At 45.1% G+C, this 17,697-nt stretch overlaps 1 protein-coding gene across 1 annotated transcript in view; it reads left to right on the forward strand.

The window, feature by feature from the left end:
• LOC132152809 (thrombospondin type-1 domain-containing protein 7B-like) overlaps positions 1-17,697 on the forward strand; it is a 272,917-nt gene that overhangs the window by 53,965 nt on the left and 201,255 nt on the right. The window contains exon 2 of the mRNA XM_059561707.1: positions 7,708-8,037. The gene's annotated coding sequence lies outside the window, so the exon portion shown is untranslated. The remainder of the gene's footprint in view (positions 1-7,707; positions 8,038-17,697) is intronic.

Here is a 17,697-nt window from a genome sequence, read left to right on the forward strand (position 1 = left end):
GCAGTTGCCGGCCCTAAGCTGTGGAACAGCCTTCCAGCCTATATCAGCTCTTAAAACCTATTTCTTTTCTTTGGCTTTTAATTTATTGTGAGTTTATTATATGAATCTGTGGGTTGCCATGTGTTCTATGTCTTTGTTTTTTCAGCACTTAGGTCAGCTGTGCTTGCTGTTTTTAAACGTGCTATATAAATAAAACAAACTTGACTTGAAACTTAAAACTCAATGTTAAAGTTGTTCTATATATATAAAGTTCAGAAGAACAGCATTTATTTGAAATATAATTTTGTAACAATGTAAAAGTCTTTACTGTCACAGCTGATCAATTTAATGTGCATCTCATCTCATCTCCAACCCCAAACTTTTCATTTGGTGTGAATATATTTATTGCCACAGCATATCCATAATAAAGCAGTAATAAGTTTTAAATCTTCTGAATTAAGGAGACTGTAATATCTTAAAATGACATTTTAGCACTAAATCCACCAGTTACTCAAGCAGTATTGGCAGCAAAGTTTAAATACTTGAAATTATAGGCTGTTAGTCTGCATTTTTTGCTTCACATTTCTGTTAAATTCAACATTTTGCAACTTTTTGACACTCTTGCTCAGATACATTGTTAATCTCACAATCTCCCACCCAAACCTGACATTCAGCTCCATTAGGAAAGGACTTAGAAACCCCCATTCTCCTCTGCACGATTGTGCTTGTGCTTGAATATTGTAAAATAAATTTTTTTAAGATGGCACAGTTCTGTCCACAGTAACTTTACACTTATGACATGAACAGTCTGCTTAGAATGACCCCATCAGGGGAACAGTGGCTCATTCCTTGATGCTTGCAGGGACTGAACCAGCATCATTCCAGTTACCAGCCCTAAACTCTGGTTACTACTACTCCTTATCCAACAGAGGAACTTTGTTTCATAACAACCACTTTCATTTTCAAATCAGTCATTCTATTTTTTGTTGCATATAATACATCTCATATGTTTGCATTTAATAATGGCATGGAGTAAAATGAGAAATTATGGTACCTGCAAAATGAAGGGAACAGCCAAGATATTCCCATTGGAAAAAAAAAACCCTACCAGAACATTCTTATCCCAAATAAAAAATAAAATTGAGGATTGGAGAGCTTGTTGAAAATACATTTGTCAGCATATTAATAATCCAAGATGGAGTCAACAGAAAGTTGAACCTGCCACTCTCCTTTGAGAGTTTTATGGGATGCAATATTCCAATCCCAGTCACTTTCTCCTCCCCACTGGAGTGTGACTGAAATCATATGAATGAATTAATCAAGATTTTACTTTGCAGTACAGTCCCTTCTGCATTTTTTTTATTTTATTTATTTATTTATTTTGACACGTTTAAAGTTTGGAAATGCCATTTTGGACACAGTGGTGGGCACTTAAAAGCCCTGGGAAATAAGACAGAGGTCAGAGTTGGTGGAGGGAGGTAGAGCGTAGCATTAGAAGTCAATATATGGCAGTGGGTTAGAGAGAAGGGATATGAAAGGAGGGCAGGGGGTGTTAATAGAATGAAAGAATCAGCAGGATGAGCTAGCCAGTCCATGCAGTGTTGACAGGTAATCGTTGAATGTCAACCATGAGAAGGGAACAGAAGCAGCAGAACTCTGTCTCTTTACTGTTTTTAGTGGCTCTGATGGTGGATGACAGCCAGTAAAGTGCCACAGTATTCCCACAGTGTTGACGGAAACTTGTGAATTGAGACAATGATATAAGATGTTATCGTCTATAGACCCTTAGCATCTAAAACCCATATGATATCATAAGAAGTTTGTCAGAGCTAATATACTCCAAAAAACATAAGACTTTTCCTCAGTTAGACTTGATGTCCTTGTGCAGTACTATAGAAAACGTGTGTCTTTTTGAGAAAAAATATTTAAATTTCCTTGAAATTAGGGAAAATTGTGTAAATAAGACTTGTTTTCATTGAATATATAATACCATTTTACCAAAAGTGTATGTCACGATTATTAGATGGAGTGCCCATGAACTTCATTAGAGGGCACTCCACTCAGGACCATTCCACCCATCAACCACCAGATGTCACTTGGACTCTAGCACCTCTCATACTGTTGCACCACACCCGAACTGCATTACCCATGAGTCACTGCATCACAATCACCCTGCCACACCTGCACCTCTTTCATCAGCCAATTTCCTTGCCACACCTGCACCTCATTTACACACACACACATAAAAGCGGCACACTCACTCTCACTCAATGCGAAGTCTTGTTTAGCCAGTCTGACATTTCTGAGCGTTTTTCCCTGTGTTTGACCTTTGGACTGTGTATTCCGACTCTGATTCTCTGCTGCCTGTCCCGATCTCTGCTTGTTTTTGGTTACGATTCTGGTTATCCCTGACACACCTGACGCCATTCCTGATCTCTGCCTGTATTACCATTCTGTGGAATAAATGCTGCATATGGATCCGAACACCTCCGACTCCTTGTTACAGAAGACTTCGCCATACCAGGATCCAGCAGCCCGGTATCCCCTTGTCACTGAGGTATCGGTTCCTGTTTCTATGTCAGCATATCACCAATCCAGCCTAACCACAGATCCAGTTGACCTGCTGTTAGATCTTAAGCAAGGAGATTGATCTATTGAGGACTATGTTCAACAGTTCTGTGAATTGGTTTATCGAGTTCCTCTAGACGATAAAGTCTGGTTTAAGGATTTATTCCGTTTTGGACTCAATGAACCAGTAAAATCATGGTTGCCTAGAGGGGAGTTTAATTGCAGCTTAAGGGACACAATGGACTATGCACTCTTGTTATGTGGTTCTCCTTTCACGGTGGGAGAGGCAGAGGACTTTAAAGCCCCAAAACCGCTGCACAAGATGGCCGCCAGCCCAGCGCCGCTGCACAAGATGGCCGCCAGCCCAGCGCCGCTGCACAAGATGGCCGCCTCAGTTGAATTTCCAGAGTCAAGTCAGGTCCCCGTCGACTTTCCAGAGTCAGGTCAAGTCTCCACTGACCATCCAGAACAAGAGTCTAATCAGGTCACTGTTGACCATCCAGAGTCAGGTCAAGTCTTCGCTGACCTTCCAGAGTCAGGGTTAGTTCCTGTTGGCCTTCCAGAGTCGAGTCAGTTGACCGTTGAATTTTCAGAGTCGAGTCAGGTTCCAGTGAACTCTCCAGAGTCGAGTCAGGTTCCAGTGAACTCTCCAGAGTCGAGTCAGGTTCCAGTGAACTCTCCAGAGTCGAGTCAGGTTCCAGTGAACTCTCCGGAATCAGGGCTAGTCACCGTTGACCTTCCGGAATCAGGGCTAGTCGCCGTTGACCTTCCGGAATCAGGGCTAGTCGCCGTTGACCTTCCGGAATCAGGGCTAGTCGCCGTTGACCTTCCGGAATCAGGGCTAGTCGCCGTTGACCTTCCGGAATCAGGGCTAGTCGCCGTTGACCTTCCGGAATCAGGGCTAGTCGCCGTTGACCTTCCGGAATCAGGGCTAGTCGCCGTTGACCTTCCGGAATCAGGGCTAGTCGCCGTTGACCTTCCGGAATCAGGGCTAGTCACCGTGGACTTTCCAGAGCCAGGGCTAGTCACCGTGGACTTTCCAGAGCCAGGGCTAGTCACCGTGGACTTTCCAGAGCCAGGGCTAGTCACCGTGGACTTTCCAGAGCCAGGGCTAGTCACCGTGGACTTTCCAGAGCCAAGTCAAGTCACAGTTGATCCTCAGGAACCAAGTCAAGTCACCGTTGATCTTCATGAGCAAAGTCAAGTCACCATTGATCTTCATGAGCAAAGTCTAGTCATCAATGATCTTCATGAGCAAAGTCAAGTCACCATTAACCTCCATGAACTAAGTCAAGTCACAGTTGATCCTCAGGAACCAAGTCAAGTCACCAACGATCTTCATGAGCAAAGTCAAGTCACAGTTGATCCTCAGGAACCAAGTCAAGTCACCAACGATCTTCATGAGCAAAGTCAAGTCATCAATGATCTTCATGAGCAAAGTCAAGTCATCATTGATCTTCATGAGCAAAGTCAAGTCACCATTGACCTCCGTGAACTAAGTCCAGTCACAGTTGATCCTCAGGAACCAAGTCAAGTCACCAACGATCTTCATGAGCAAAGTCAAGTCATCAATGATCTTCATGAGCAAAGTCAAGTCACCAACGATCTTCATGAGCAAAGTCAAGTCACAGTTTATCCTCAGGAACCAAGTCAAGTCACCAACGATCTTCATGAGCAAAGTCAAGTCATCAATGATCTTCATGAGCAAAGTCAAGTCACCATTAACCTCCGTGAACTAAGTCAAGTCACAGTTGATCCTCAGGAACCAAGTCAAGTCACCAACGATCTTCATGGGCACAGTCAAGTCACAGCTGATCTTCATGAACCCAATCAAATCACCACAGATCTACCAGAGCCTCGTCACATCTCAGCCGAACTCCCAGAGCCTCGTCACATCTCAGAGCTCTCGTCCTATCCTGTCACGGCCAGGGAGGCCGTCAATGAGCTCTCATTCATTCCGGTCTGGGCTACGGAGACCATCCACCAACTCTCTGTCTGTCCTGTCATGGCCACGGAGGTCCTCCATGAACTAACCGCCTGCCCTGTAATGGCCAAGGAGGCCAGCTACCATCTCATCACGGCCACGGAGGCCGCTATTAACCTGTCAATGTTCTCTGTTTCAGTCCCACCGGAGCAGACTTACGGTCCGGTGCCATCGACTCCACTGTGGTGGTCCTCTGCTTCGCCCTGGTGGGCTTCTGTCCTGTCTGCTCGGCTGTGGTGGTCCTCTGCTCTGCCCTGGTGGGCTTCTGTCCCATCATCTCAGCTGTGGTGGTCCTCTACTCCTCCCTGGTGGGCTCCAGCTCCACCTGCTCCACTCTGGTGGGCTGCCACGCCACCTGCTCTGCCTTGGTGGACCCTTGTTCCAGAGTTAGGCCCATGGCGGGCTCCCGTTCCCGAGTTAAGCCCATGGCAGGCCCCTGTTTCCGATGCCAGGCCCACGAAGGGCTCCAGTTCCACCTGCTCTGCCCCAGTCCACTGCACTTCCTCATGGACCTGGCCCTCCATCCCTCCCCCTGTTCCGCCTCCGCTCCACCGCCCTCCTAGATTGTTTTGAGCGTCTGGAAGCCGCTCCTTTGGGGTTGGGCTATGTCACGATTATTAGATGGAGTGCCCATGAACTTCATTAGAGGGCACTCCACTCAGGACCATTCCACCCATCAACCACCAGATGTCACTTGGACTCTAGCACCTCTCATACTGTTGCACCACACCCGAACTACATTACCCATGAGTCACTGCATCACAATCACCCTGCCACACCTGCACCTCTTTCATCAGCCAATTTCCTTGCCACACCTGCACCTCATTTACACACACACATAAAAGCGGCACACTCACTCTCACTCAATGCGAAGTCTTGTTTAGCCAGTCTGACATTTCCGAGAGTTTTTCCCTGTGTTTGTTATTCCTGTGTTTTGACGTTTGGACTGTGTATTCCGACTCTGATTCTCTGCTACCTGTCCCGATCTCTGCTTGTTTTTGGTTACGATTCTGGTTATCCCTGACACACCTGACGCCATTCCTGATCTCTGCCTGTATTACCATTCTGTGGAATAAATGCTGCATATGGATCCGAACGCCTCCGACTCCTTGTTACAGTGTGGGTATGATAAGATATATATATATAATTTTTTTAAGGTCTCATATGATAACCGAGGCCTGCATTAATTTTGTCAAAAATACAGTAAATACACTGTAAAATTGTCAGATATTACAATTGCAAAGTAACTGTTTTCTATTTTAATCTATTTTTAAAAATGTAATTTATTTTTGTAATGGCAAAGCTGAATTTTCAGCATCATTACTCCAGTCTTCGGTGTCACATGATCCTTTAGAAATCATTCTAAAATGCTGATCTGATTCTCAAGAAACATTTATTATTACTATTATTACATATAATGCTAAAAACAGTTGTGCTTACTTGATATTTTTGTGGAAACTGTGATATTATTCTAATACACTAAACAAAAACAGTGCTACATAGCCCTAAAAGTGGATTGTAATCATAGGGCAATCACTTTAAGTGCTAAACAGCTCCTTTGTCAGATGGTGCTATGTAGAACCATTAGAGATGCAATATAGCACTTTATTTCTTCAACAAAAATGGTGCTCAACAAGAAGGCCTAGCTAGTCACAAAACATTAAGACATAACCTAATAATTTGACTACATAAATAGAACAAAACAGTTTATATATGAATATATCCTTTTTATTGAAGTTTGTGACACAATTTTTGTATATAACTGACTTTACAAACACCTCCTATTGTCAAGCCTCTGATCAGTTTACTTTCATTTAAAGACTACAGCTAATCAATATGTCTTAGCTTTCTCTCATCCTCCAGTTGTATTCCTCTTTGCATAATTTAAACTGCAACTGACAGCTCTCAGCATCCGAACTGTCTTGTTGTATCCCGCCACCACTCCATTCTCCTCCATAGATTTTATTATGTCAATCCACTCCCATATGTTTGCTATGAATGGGAAATTACTAAAATTGGCAAAAGCTGTTTTAAATCACTTTTATGCTTTTCTGAGGTCAAAAAGTCTTGTGTGGGGGCCTCGGAATATTTCATTATTCATTGTGGCCTTGGGGGCAAAAAGGTTGAGAACCACATTTCCTCCAGGAAATACACGTATTTAATCTTAATTTATTTTTTATTTTTTATCCTTTGCCCAACTAAACTAATTGCCTAAGAGAGAGTTACATACAGGGTCTTAACGGTTCTTTGTATGGCAGTGGTGCTACAGTATACTGTATAGCACCTCAACCGCCCCAAAGAAGTGCTGAAGAACCACTTTTTTATGTATACTTTGGTAAATAGAAAGTTATAGAAAAAGCAATATAAATTAAATATATGAAATATAAATCTTTAACATTTTCTTTACTATCACTTTTAGTCAATATAATGTATCCTTGCTGAATATTCATTTCTTTTAGGAAAATATATATTACTAATCTCAAACATCTGAACGGTAGTGTACAGTATCTTGAATTACCCAGTATAAATTGATAAGTACAGTATGTATGTGTATTATATACACATACATACTGTTATATATATATATATATGATTGATTGTTCACGAGGTTTTATGATATTTGGGGGAGACAGCAAGGCAGCTCACAAGCTTCCACAGCGAAACTAAACCACATTTCATCTGATCACTCCAGGTCTCATCCATAAAGTATGTGCTAATTATCTTGGGGCAGGTTTTCAACTACCGTAGTTTTCGGACTATAAGTTGCACCTGAGTATAAGTCACATCAGTCCAAAAATACGTCATAATGAGGAAAAAAAAAAACATAAGTCGCACTGGACTATAAGTCGCATTTATTTAGAACCAAGAACCAAGAGAAAACATTACCGTCTACAGCCGCGAGAGGGCGCTCTATGCTGCTCAGTGTAGGCTACAGGAGCACTGAGCAGCATAGAGCGCCCTCTGACAGCTGGAGACGGTAATGTTTTCTCTTGGTTCATGTCTCTTAGTTCATTTCTCTTGGTTCATGTCAAATTACTTTTGATAAGTCGCACCTGACTATAAGTCGCAGGACCAGCCAAACTATGAAAATAAGTGCGACTTATAGTCCGGAAAATACTGTATTTCAGTTTTGTTTGACAACCCAAAACTCTCTCTTTCTCTCATCCCTTTTGCAGCCCTGCTGGCTTTAGGATACTTCCTGGGAGGAATTCCTGGCAGTGGATACTTCATCCAGCAATCGCCAAAGGGTTATCTGTTCTCACGGTCGGTGATGGTGTGACAGACACATCTTTCATGCTCAGATCTTCCCGAGGGGGAGCCACTGAGGATTAGCTGGCAGATGATGCATCAGGGGGTGGAGGAAAGGCCGTGTTTATCTGCTGTCCCTGTGTCACAGATAGCTTCTGAGGAGCATTCAGCTGCCAACGGCATCAGCGGGCCTCAGTCATCCAGCTGTTCACCTCACTGCCACAGCTAAAGTGATGAGTCCCAGCCTTCCTTTTCAGGTAGATAGCACCGTTTCCTCGCTCTAATTGCCCGCTAGCCCAATTCCCTAGTTTGGGCTAAACCGTCTTGGAGTCTGTATTAGGTGGAAGTACAGTGTTACGTGAGAGGTCTCTGCCAAGCTGCATTTCCTCCTTTCCCTGTGCAGCTAGAACTAATGAAGAGAAATAGCTGCCATTTTTGGTCCCCGTGCTCACTGCTTGTCACTTAGAGGAGAAATCTATTCAATTATAAGAGCTGTCTGACAATGTGGCTCAGCAGAGGTTTCTCATTGTGTAAAGTATGATCAGTATTTTAAAAAGCATTTTACAAGTACAACTGAGGATTTTACCAGTATAATATAGTTTCTTACCCATGTGCTGTAGTGTAATGTAGAGAGTCAGGGTTTGGCAGGGTAGCCTGTCATTTTAGTTTTGGGACTGCTTTCTTAGGCAACAAATTTATTTCAAAATTCCATTAATAGGGTCTAAATAGAGATGTCATTAATAGTGGAAAGGTTTCACTTTAGAAAAGTGTAGACTTTGTAAAAAAAATTAAAACAAAAGACACACACATATATATTAAAGTGAATGATCAGATATACACTACCAGTCAAAAGTTTGGAATAATTAAGGTTTTTTAAATTAGCATTTGGATGATTTCTGAAGGATCATGTGACTCTGACGGCTGGAGTAATGATGCTGAAAATGCAGCTTTTCTATCACAGGAATAAATTATTATATATATATTTTACATTTGTTTTATTTTTAAAAGTATTTTACAAAATTCCTGTTTGTACTGTATTTATGTACTGTATTTATAAATGCAGTCTTGGTGAGCATACAGTAAAAGCCAGCTAAACTTGGTAGTGTAGTTGAAATTGTGTATATATTTTATTTTTATTATTTTATTTTATAGTTTTTTTTTGTATACATTTCAGTTTTTGTTTCTTTTTTTTTTGCCATGAATATAGCTTATACTTGTATGACTATTAAAAATAAACAAATACATTTTCATGTTGGTCTAGAGTAATTAGGTTATTGGTTCAACATAACCTGCTTGAAGAACCAAGTGCCTTCAAGATGGCACGACACCTATAGCCTCCTGGATTCAGCGTCATCCAAAAGCAATTATTATTATTATCATTATTATTATTATTTACCAAAGCTATTTTCAATGGTCAGTCATGAGTTCATTATTCTGTAAAGGAAATTGGAGGCCAATAAGATAAAGTGTGTAGCATTCAGCTGGTTCTGAGATCTCAATGAACCCCCAATAGAAATGTTTTAATTAGGAAAAAAGATACTGGGTTGTTTTTTGTTTTGTTTTGTTTTTCTTCATTTTTTGATGCCAGCTTGCTAATACAGTTCAGGTAGAGACTTATTATCAAGTTGCATGCTTCTGTGATTTTATGGACAAATAAAGCAGGCAGAAATAACAGCTGGTGTTCAAAGGTTTGCTTGGCTTGTCAAATACAAGCCCATTGGTTGCATTACTTTATGGAAATTCAAGCAAGGGGAAGGTGCCTGCGATACCATAAACAGGATTAGGAGCATTTGTTTCCTTTGCTGTCAGAGCCAGTGGTGTCCTGTAGAGAGAGATCTAATGGAACGTGTCCGGCTGAGGCTGCATTAGACCTGTTACAGACTGTTCTTTAGTGTCTGTTGTGGGAGTTGTAATCAAACATTAATTAGCAGGGGATGATCAGTATTCCACATTTTAGACAGACATTGTTGTGTTCAAGCTTTTCAGGCACAGTGGTCACTATTCTGTTCAAACATGAGCTAAATGTGCCGAAGACAAAAATGTGACTGTGATACAACTGATGTTATAGTAATTATATAAGAATAGAAAATATTATTCCATGCAAAAAAAAAAAAAAAAAATGTACATGTACAAAATTAATGTTACTGTAAATACGTAAAAGAAATTAATTTATAAACTTACTAATTAATGCAGAAAGCAACTTAAAACAGGAAATTGTATCACAGGGGGACTCATATGTTTCTTAATATCAGATGCCATGTTTCAAATGCCATGTGTTGTAACTAAAATGTTAATAATATTTATGAATTAATTATTAATTATTAATTACTTTATTATTATGAAGTAAAAGTAACCAGTAACCACAATGCAGAGACTTAAAAAAAGGAGGTGTCAAACAAAGAAATTATTTAAACAAAACACTAGATCACATGGCAAGAATGAAATGTCGATGATGTGAAATTCACTGTTTACTCGTAAATACTTAATACATACATAAGTTAATTCCCATGTGCTTCTTTAAAGATATATTTGAGCATGTGACTTTTCACACCAATCTAATTTGTATTCCACCCAAGCTGAAAAGATGTTATGCCTGCTGACAAAGTGTGTTTTTAACCGATTCAGCCGAACTCTTGCATAGTAGTAACTAGGAGATACCTGCATGACCTTTGACCCTAAGCATATGGAATTTAATCATGTGTGGATTTAAATATGATGATTTCTTATACATTCATTGTTAGCATAAAATAATATCTGAATGAGAGTCAGTTCCTCTGTCTGAAAGAGTCAACTTGCGTGCTGTTTGAGAAAATCTCAACTGAAGTGTCATGAATCCTGAAGCGCAGAAGCTCACTCAGGTTCTTAAGGCTGCACACTGTGTTCCAATCTGAGCCCACAAGCTTTGTTTGACCTAGTTATTCTAAAAAGCAGCACAGGACTTTGACGCATTCGATTTCCAGGATGGCTGTGGCTGGTACAGCAGGTGACAGGCACATGCAGGAACGCGTGTCAGTATTCACATCCTCCCTATGGCTGACATGTCACTGGGAATTTTTTATTTGTATTTATTTTTTTATTTTTTTATCACAGTTTCCACAAAAAATATTTAACAGCACAGTTGTTTACAGCATTAGCAATTATGCATAAGGAATGTTTCTTGAGCACCAAATCAGCTTATTTAAATGATTTCTGAAGGATCATATGACATCGAAGACTGTAGTAATGGCTGCTGAATTTTTTATTTTTTTTATTTTTTTTTATTATTATTGTAATAGCATTTTACAATTTTGCTGCTTTTAATGTGATTTGATCAAGTAAATGCAGCCTTTGTTAACTTTAAGAGACTTCTTTCACAAAAATGTAAACATTTACAGAGCCCAAACTTTTGAACAGTAGTGTACATAATTATGCAAAATGTTATTTCCACAAGTGAGCACTAAACATATTCATTTAGAGATCATAGTTCACATTTTTGTTAATCGGTTTCAATGACTGGTCATTTGACAATCTATTTAGAATGTATCCGTGCATGTTTCTTCCATATTCTGTTATTCAGTATTGCAGTGTTTTGCTGAAGTACTACATCATCTAATTAATATTAAGTTCAGACATTATTTTGAAACAAGTGCTACTTGGCCTCTGAGGGAATTTTTGGCATGTTTTGAGAGACAGGTGTTGAATGTTGATCTGAATGAGAGCTGGCCTACAGTTCAACATCATTTATTTATTCACTTAGAAATGTTAAACTGAAATATGCTATAAAAAATTGAATGGACCAAGCTCCAATGTCCCATGCAACCAGCTCTAGCCTCTTTAAAAAGGTATCCGTGTATACCATTTTGAAAATACCTAATTCTATAAAGACATTTACTTGTGGGAGCAGTTAAAGGATAAGAGATCTTTTTTTCACTCAATTAAGGCCTGTCACCATATTTCCTCTCAAATCAGATTTCCATGCAACACTGCTGAAGCAATGAAATAAGAATCTAATTTTCCCAAATGAAATCAACCAAAAACCAATTGGGAGCTGCAGGCTTTCCCTGAGAAATTCCATCAGAATAATTCCACATTCCAGACACTTATTTTAGTCTGATAGCAATTCATCCATCAATAGACCAATTCTGTCTAGCCACCTCGAACAGATCGTCCACAGGTAATGCATTGAATGCCACCTCCAGAAGAGGAAAATCAATCAAAATTTTAATTCAGATAATACTGTAATACACTGGTCTATGCAAAGCTGTGTGCTGTATATGGAACAATGATGCTATAAAATATAGAGATCACCATTTCTCGCCGCAGGACTGGTGCAAATGAATAACCTTGGTTTGTGCTGCCGATGAGTTTAAATGAGTTACTTTCCCATTTCGGTTGTCAATGGAGAAGTTTATTACATGTGAGAGGCATAATGTGGATCCGGTCCATTGCATATTTGCCATTTGAATGGTGTGCAGATTTCCATCAGACAGTGCGTGACATAAAACAAAGCTTGTGTGCGCACAGATACAGTAAAAGATGTTCATAGTTCAAGATCAGCTGTTTTAAAACGTGAATAGTGCAAATACAATAGCGTACAACTGCTATCTCGAAATGCTTGCCAAAAAGTTTATTGTAAATCTGATATGCATTGAAATTCCTACTCACCTATACACATGCTTAGAGAGTCAGTGATTTCAGAACTAATCCTTCACCCCAGTGATATGAACTACAGCGGCGGTGGACGTAATTAAATGAGTTGCAATAAAAAGGTGTTAATACCGCCTCGGTTACGTATGTAACCCTCGTTCCCTGATGGAGGGAACGGAGACGTTATGTCGAACGACATATGGGGTCTCACTTGGGAGGCCAATCATCTCTGAATTTAAGAGAAAACGCCAATGAAAATTGGCTAGTGGATTAACACACCTGAGCCACTCCCCGTGCCACGGGTATAAATAGGGCGACAGGTGCATCCACTCATTAGGTTTTACGCTGAGGAGCTGAGAACGTGTCCCGGCAACAGCGAACGGTTCAAGGTTGTGGCATGGGGACATAACGTCTCCGTTCCCTCCATCAGGGAACGAGGGTTACGTACGTAACCGAGACGTTCCCTATCTGTCGGTCACTACGAGTTATGACGAACGACATATGGGGTCCTATGGAAAACGCCACAACCTGAACATCGTCACAACCCTGTGGCGCTGCAATTGTTGACAAGCCCTGGCATGTCACAAACGCTACGCTTAAGGTCGTAACCTTCCCAAAGCCCCAGTGCAAATTCACTGACCTTGATACCGAAGGGGCCAAAGGGTGAGTACATCGCTGCTGGAGAAGGCCACGCTGCTGTTCCGCCCACATAAAGTTAATGGAAGGGATTTCAACCTTCAGAGAAAGATTGCTTCAAATCTTCCCTATTTGTTCTTTCAGCTGGCAAGACAATGGGGAAGTGAGCCTAGGAAAAGGTCGCTACGGAGACCACATCCTACCCGTAGGGAGGTGACATGTGGATATACCGATATGGACTGACCCAGGGGGCAGTACTACATATGGAAGGGGTCTCTGAGGCAGGTCCTACCTTGGAGTAGGGATGGAACGGCTGCCAGAAGAGACTGACAGAACGGGTCTGTCAAGGGAAAACACGGGTTTGCCAAGAGGGAAACCTTACCGTGGAAGAATACACATATGGGATTACCCGTAGGGAACCAAGCCATATGAACACCTAGCCCAGTACAGGGGCTGACCGGAACTCCGGGCATGCTAACGCCAGTACTGGGCCTGGCGACAGACTGCTCCGCCAAGTCTGACTGCCGAGGGTGCTGGAGGATGCTCGACCAGGGTACGCCAACCGGGGAACTCTACTGGGAGAAGAAAGGCGCTCACATCCCCGTGTTAGGGGGAATGGCGCAGCAAGCGTGACACCCAGCCAGCCCTTCCCGCCAATTACCTGTTACCCAACACACGGGAAGAAACTGGCTCCACACGGAGGTTGTAAAACCTTGCAAAGGTGATAGGTGTCGCCCAGCCCGCAGCTCGACAGATGTCTGCCAGAGAGGCGCCGTGCACCAGAGCATAGGAGGAGGCCACACTCCGTGTGGAGTGGGCCCTGACCCCCAGGGGGCACGGCTCGCCTTGGGAATGGTAAGCCAAGGCGATGGCATCCACTATCCAGTGGGCCAACCTCTGCTTAGAGACAGCCTGCCCCTTCTGCTGACCTCCAAGCAGACCAGGAGCTGCTCAGAGCTTCTAAAGCTCTGGGTGCGGTCCACGTATATGCGAAGCGCTCTTACGGGACACAGCGACGCCAAGGCTGGATCTGCCTCCTCCAGGGGCAGTGCTTGTAGGTTCACCACCTGGTCTCGGAAGGGAGTGGTGGGAACCTTGGGCACGTATCCAGGCCGGGGTCTCAGGACAACATGAGAGTAGGCCGGCCCGAACACAAGGTACTCTTCACTTATCGAAAATGCTTGGAGGTCCACGACCCTCTTGATGGAAGTGAGCGCGATCAGGAGCGCTGTCTTGAGAGACAGGAACTTAAGCTCGACTGAATCCAGCGGCTCAAAGGGACCCCTCTGAAGTCCCGCCAGGACAATAGAGAGGTCCCAGGAGGGAATCAGGGGTGTCCTAGGAGGATGTAACCTTCTGGCACCCCTCAGGAACCTAACGATCAGGTCATGCCTCCCCAGGGACCGGCCGTCCACTGCATCGTGATGGGCTGCAATGGCAGCCACATACACCTTCAGGGTGGAGGGGGACAGCCCACGCTCCAACCTTTCTTGCAGGAAAGAAAGCACGACTCTGACCGGGCATCTCTGGGGGTCTTCTCGGTGAGAAGAACACCAATTCGTGAACAGACTCCACTTCAGAGCATAGGCCTGCCTCGTAGAAGGGGCTCTAGCCTGAGTGATAGTGTCAACAACGTGCCGGGACACTTGTTCTAAGGGCACGCCGGCCTGTAGAAAGGCAAGGTCCAACCAGGGTCTGAATAGGCGGCGACACATCGGTGTGATGGTGACACGATGTGTACCGCGGCGCCATGCCCATCTCGGGACTCGGGAGTGCAACCAGTGCTGAAGTGGCCTCATATGAAGCAACCCGAGCGGCGTGACTGCGGCTGCGGATGCCATATGCCCCAGGAGCCTCTGAAAGTGTTTCAGTGGTACCACTGTCCTGCCTCTGAAGGAACTCAGGCAGTTCAGCACTGACTGGGCACGCTCGCTGGTGAGACGGGCCGTCATACTCACCGAGTCTAACTCCATACAGAGATAAGAGATTCTCTGCACAGGGGAGAGCTTGCTCTTCTCCCGGTTGACCTGAAGCCCCAACTGACTGAGGTGCCGGAGCACGAAGTCCCTGTGACCGCACAACTCCTCTCGGGACCAGGCCATAATGAGCCAGTCGTCGAGATAGTTGAGGATCCTGATGCCCACTTCCCAGAGTGGGGCAAGGGCGCCCTCCGCGACCTTCGTGTAGACACGGGGGGACAGGGAGAGCCAGAAGGGGAGGACCTTGTACTGCCACGCCTGACCCTCGAAGGCAAACCGCAGAAACGGTCTGTGACGAGGGAGGATCGAGACATGAAAGTACGCGTCTTTCAGGTCGATTGCTGCAAACCAATCCTGGAGATGGACGCATTTGATAATGCGTTTCTGCGTCAACATCCTGAACGGGAGCTTGTGCAGGGCCCGATTCAAGACTCGCAGATCCAGGATAGGTCGAAGGCCACCGCTTTTCTTGGGCACGATGAAGTAAGGGCTGTAAAACCCTGTCCTCATCTCGGCTGGAGGGACCGGCTCGATTGCATCCTTCGCCAGCAGGACAGCAATCTCCTCGCGCAAGACAGAGGCGTCCCGGACTGCCACCGAAGTCTCGAGCACGCCATTGAACTTGGGAGGTCGCCGGGCGAACTGAATCGCGTAGCCGAGTCGGACCGTCCGGATGAGCCAGCGTGATGGGTTGGGCAGCGAAAGCCACGCTCCCAGACTCCGTACAAGTGGCACCAAAGGGACAGTCGACATACCCGCAGTGGTGCAGTGATGGGGAGTTGTGTCGGAAGGCCCAGAAGGCATTGCGTCCTGAGTCATCACAGCCACACTCCCAGTGTTCCCGGAGGAACTGGCCAGAGACGCGTGGAGAGGCGTTGCGTCTCCGAACCGCGACTTCTCGACCGCTGGCGAAAGGGGGCGTCGTGGGTGAGAGTGAGGAGGCTGTGCGTTGCTCATTGTCAATCCACGAGCCTTGCAACTCGGAGGAAGGGGAATTTGCTCTTTTTTGAAAAAGTGGGTGCCACTGGCCGTTTGACCAGCGGCGGAACAGAAAGAAATATAAACTGAAGATTTTCCACCCGGCCCTCCTCCGGAGGAAGGAGTGGCGCTGTCTTCGCCAGCTCCTGAAGAGCAGTTCCCCACATCTCCGAGTTGCCCGTGTCAGGGCTGCTTAGTCGACTTCCTTGAGGACTTCACAGCCGGGATTGACACGGGGGCGCCGCTCTCCTGCGCGGGGCTCGACGCGCCGGCCTCGAAGAACTTTCAGCACGGGGCGGAGCTGGTGTGGAGGACGCAGGGGGGCGCCCACGGCGACGAGCAGGCTGAGGCACTGCCTGCGACGGAATGGTGGCAACCGGAGGATCACGTCGTGGCAAGATGTGCTGTATGGCCTCAGTCTGCTGTTGTTCTGTCAGGAACTACTACTCGGTGTTTTGCGGACACAAGTGCACCGCAATCGCACTCTCCTGCTGGGGAATGTCAACGCACCCCTAGCTGCCCCGCCATCAAGGGTAGTGAGGACGGAGGAATGAAATGAGCTGCTTCCGGCCGTAAAAAGGGGCCATCCACGACTACATCACTTCCCCATGCACATCCGGGAAGAAAGGAACCAGAGCAAAACGCGGTTGTGAGCCGCGCTCTACACCGAAACCAATCAAACAGCCGTGAGCACTCAGGGCTGGGCAGCCACCTCCATCCTGATGCTCACAGCTGCCCGGGCAAGCACGGCTGTCAACTCTGAGTCCAATTCAGCAGTGGCGACAACACCCGAGGGGGGCAGCCCCGCCGAATCTTCATCCACAGAGGTCAACAGCCCATCCCCGATGCTGCAATCGACATCTGATCCCCGGCGGCAAACTGAATGACCTGTTGGGACTGCCATAAGACAGCCCAGCAAAATCACCCAGCAGCCGCACAGGACAAACACTGCGGAAGGGGTAAGAGGTCCGTGGGGCATGGCCCGGCGGAGAAGCTCTCACTGTCACCTTCAAATCTCCCAGAGCACTAGCCGGCGGTCCTCTGCTCGTGACAGAGAAACCGGAACGGGTAGTGACAGAGGGGTCTGCTCCTTTCCCTTTAAGAAAGGAGAGACGCGATCGCAGCGTTGCCATGGTCACACACGCAGTGCGTGCATGAACATCCACGAACGCGCCTTCAGCGTGCTGAATGCCCAGACACGGAAGACAACGAACGTGGCCGTTGTCAGAGAACAGGAAACGACCGCATCCAGAAGGACGCGGACGAAACGGCGTCTTTAAAAAGACGCGAATCGTCCGCGATTTGCTCTTTTAGGAAATCTGCTCTCTTAGTTGAAGCGCCCAGGGGAATCGCTGAAAGGGACACCGCTGTTTGCGCCGTACCGCCAACCAGAACAGCTTCCCGACACAGCAGATGAATGGCTTTGTGGAGTATAACAGCTTTCATACAACCACTCGGCTCCGAAGCAAAAATCTAATGAGTGGATGCACCTGTCGCCCTATTTATACCCGTGGCACGGGGAGTGGCTCAGGTGTGTTAATCCACTAGCCAATTTTCATTGGCGAGTTCTCTTAAATTCAGAGATGATTGGCCTCCCAAGTGAGACCCCATATGTCGTTCGACATAACTCGTAGTGACCGACAGATAGGGAACCTCAGTTACTTCAGGGCTGAAAGACCCAGGGCTCTGCCTGTGTTG

The sequence above is a fragment of the Carassius carassius genome, chromosome 11 (genome assembly GCF_963082965.1).
Source record: "Carassius carassius chromosome 11, fCarCar2.1, whole genome shotgun sequence".
NCBI classification, from domain to species: Eukaryota; Metazoa; Chordata; class Actinopteri; order Cypriniformes; family Cyprinidae; genus Carassius; species Carassius carassius.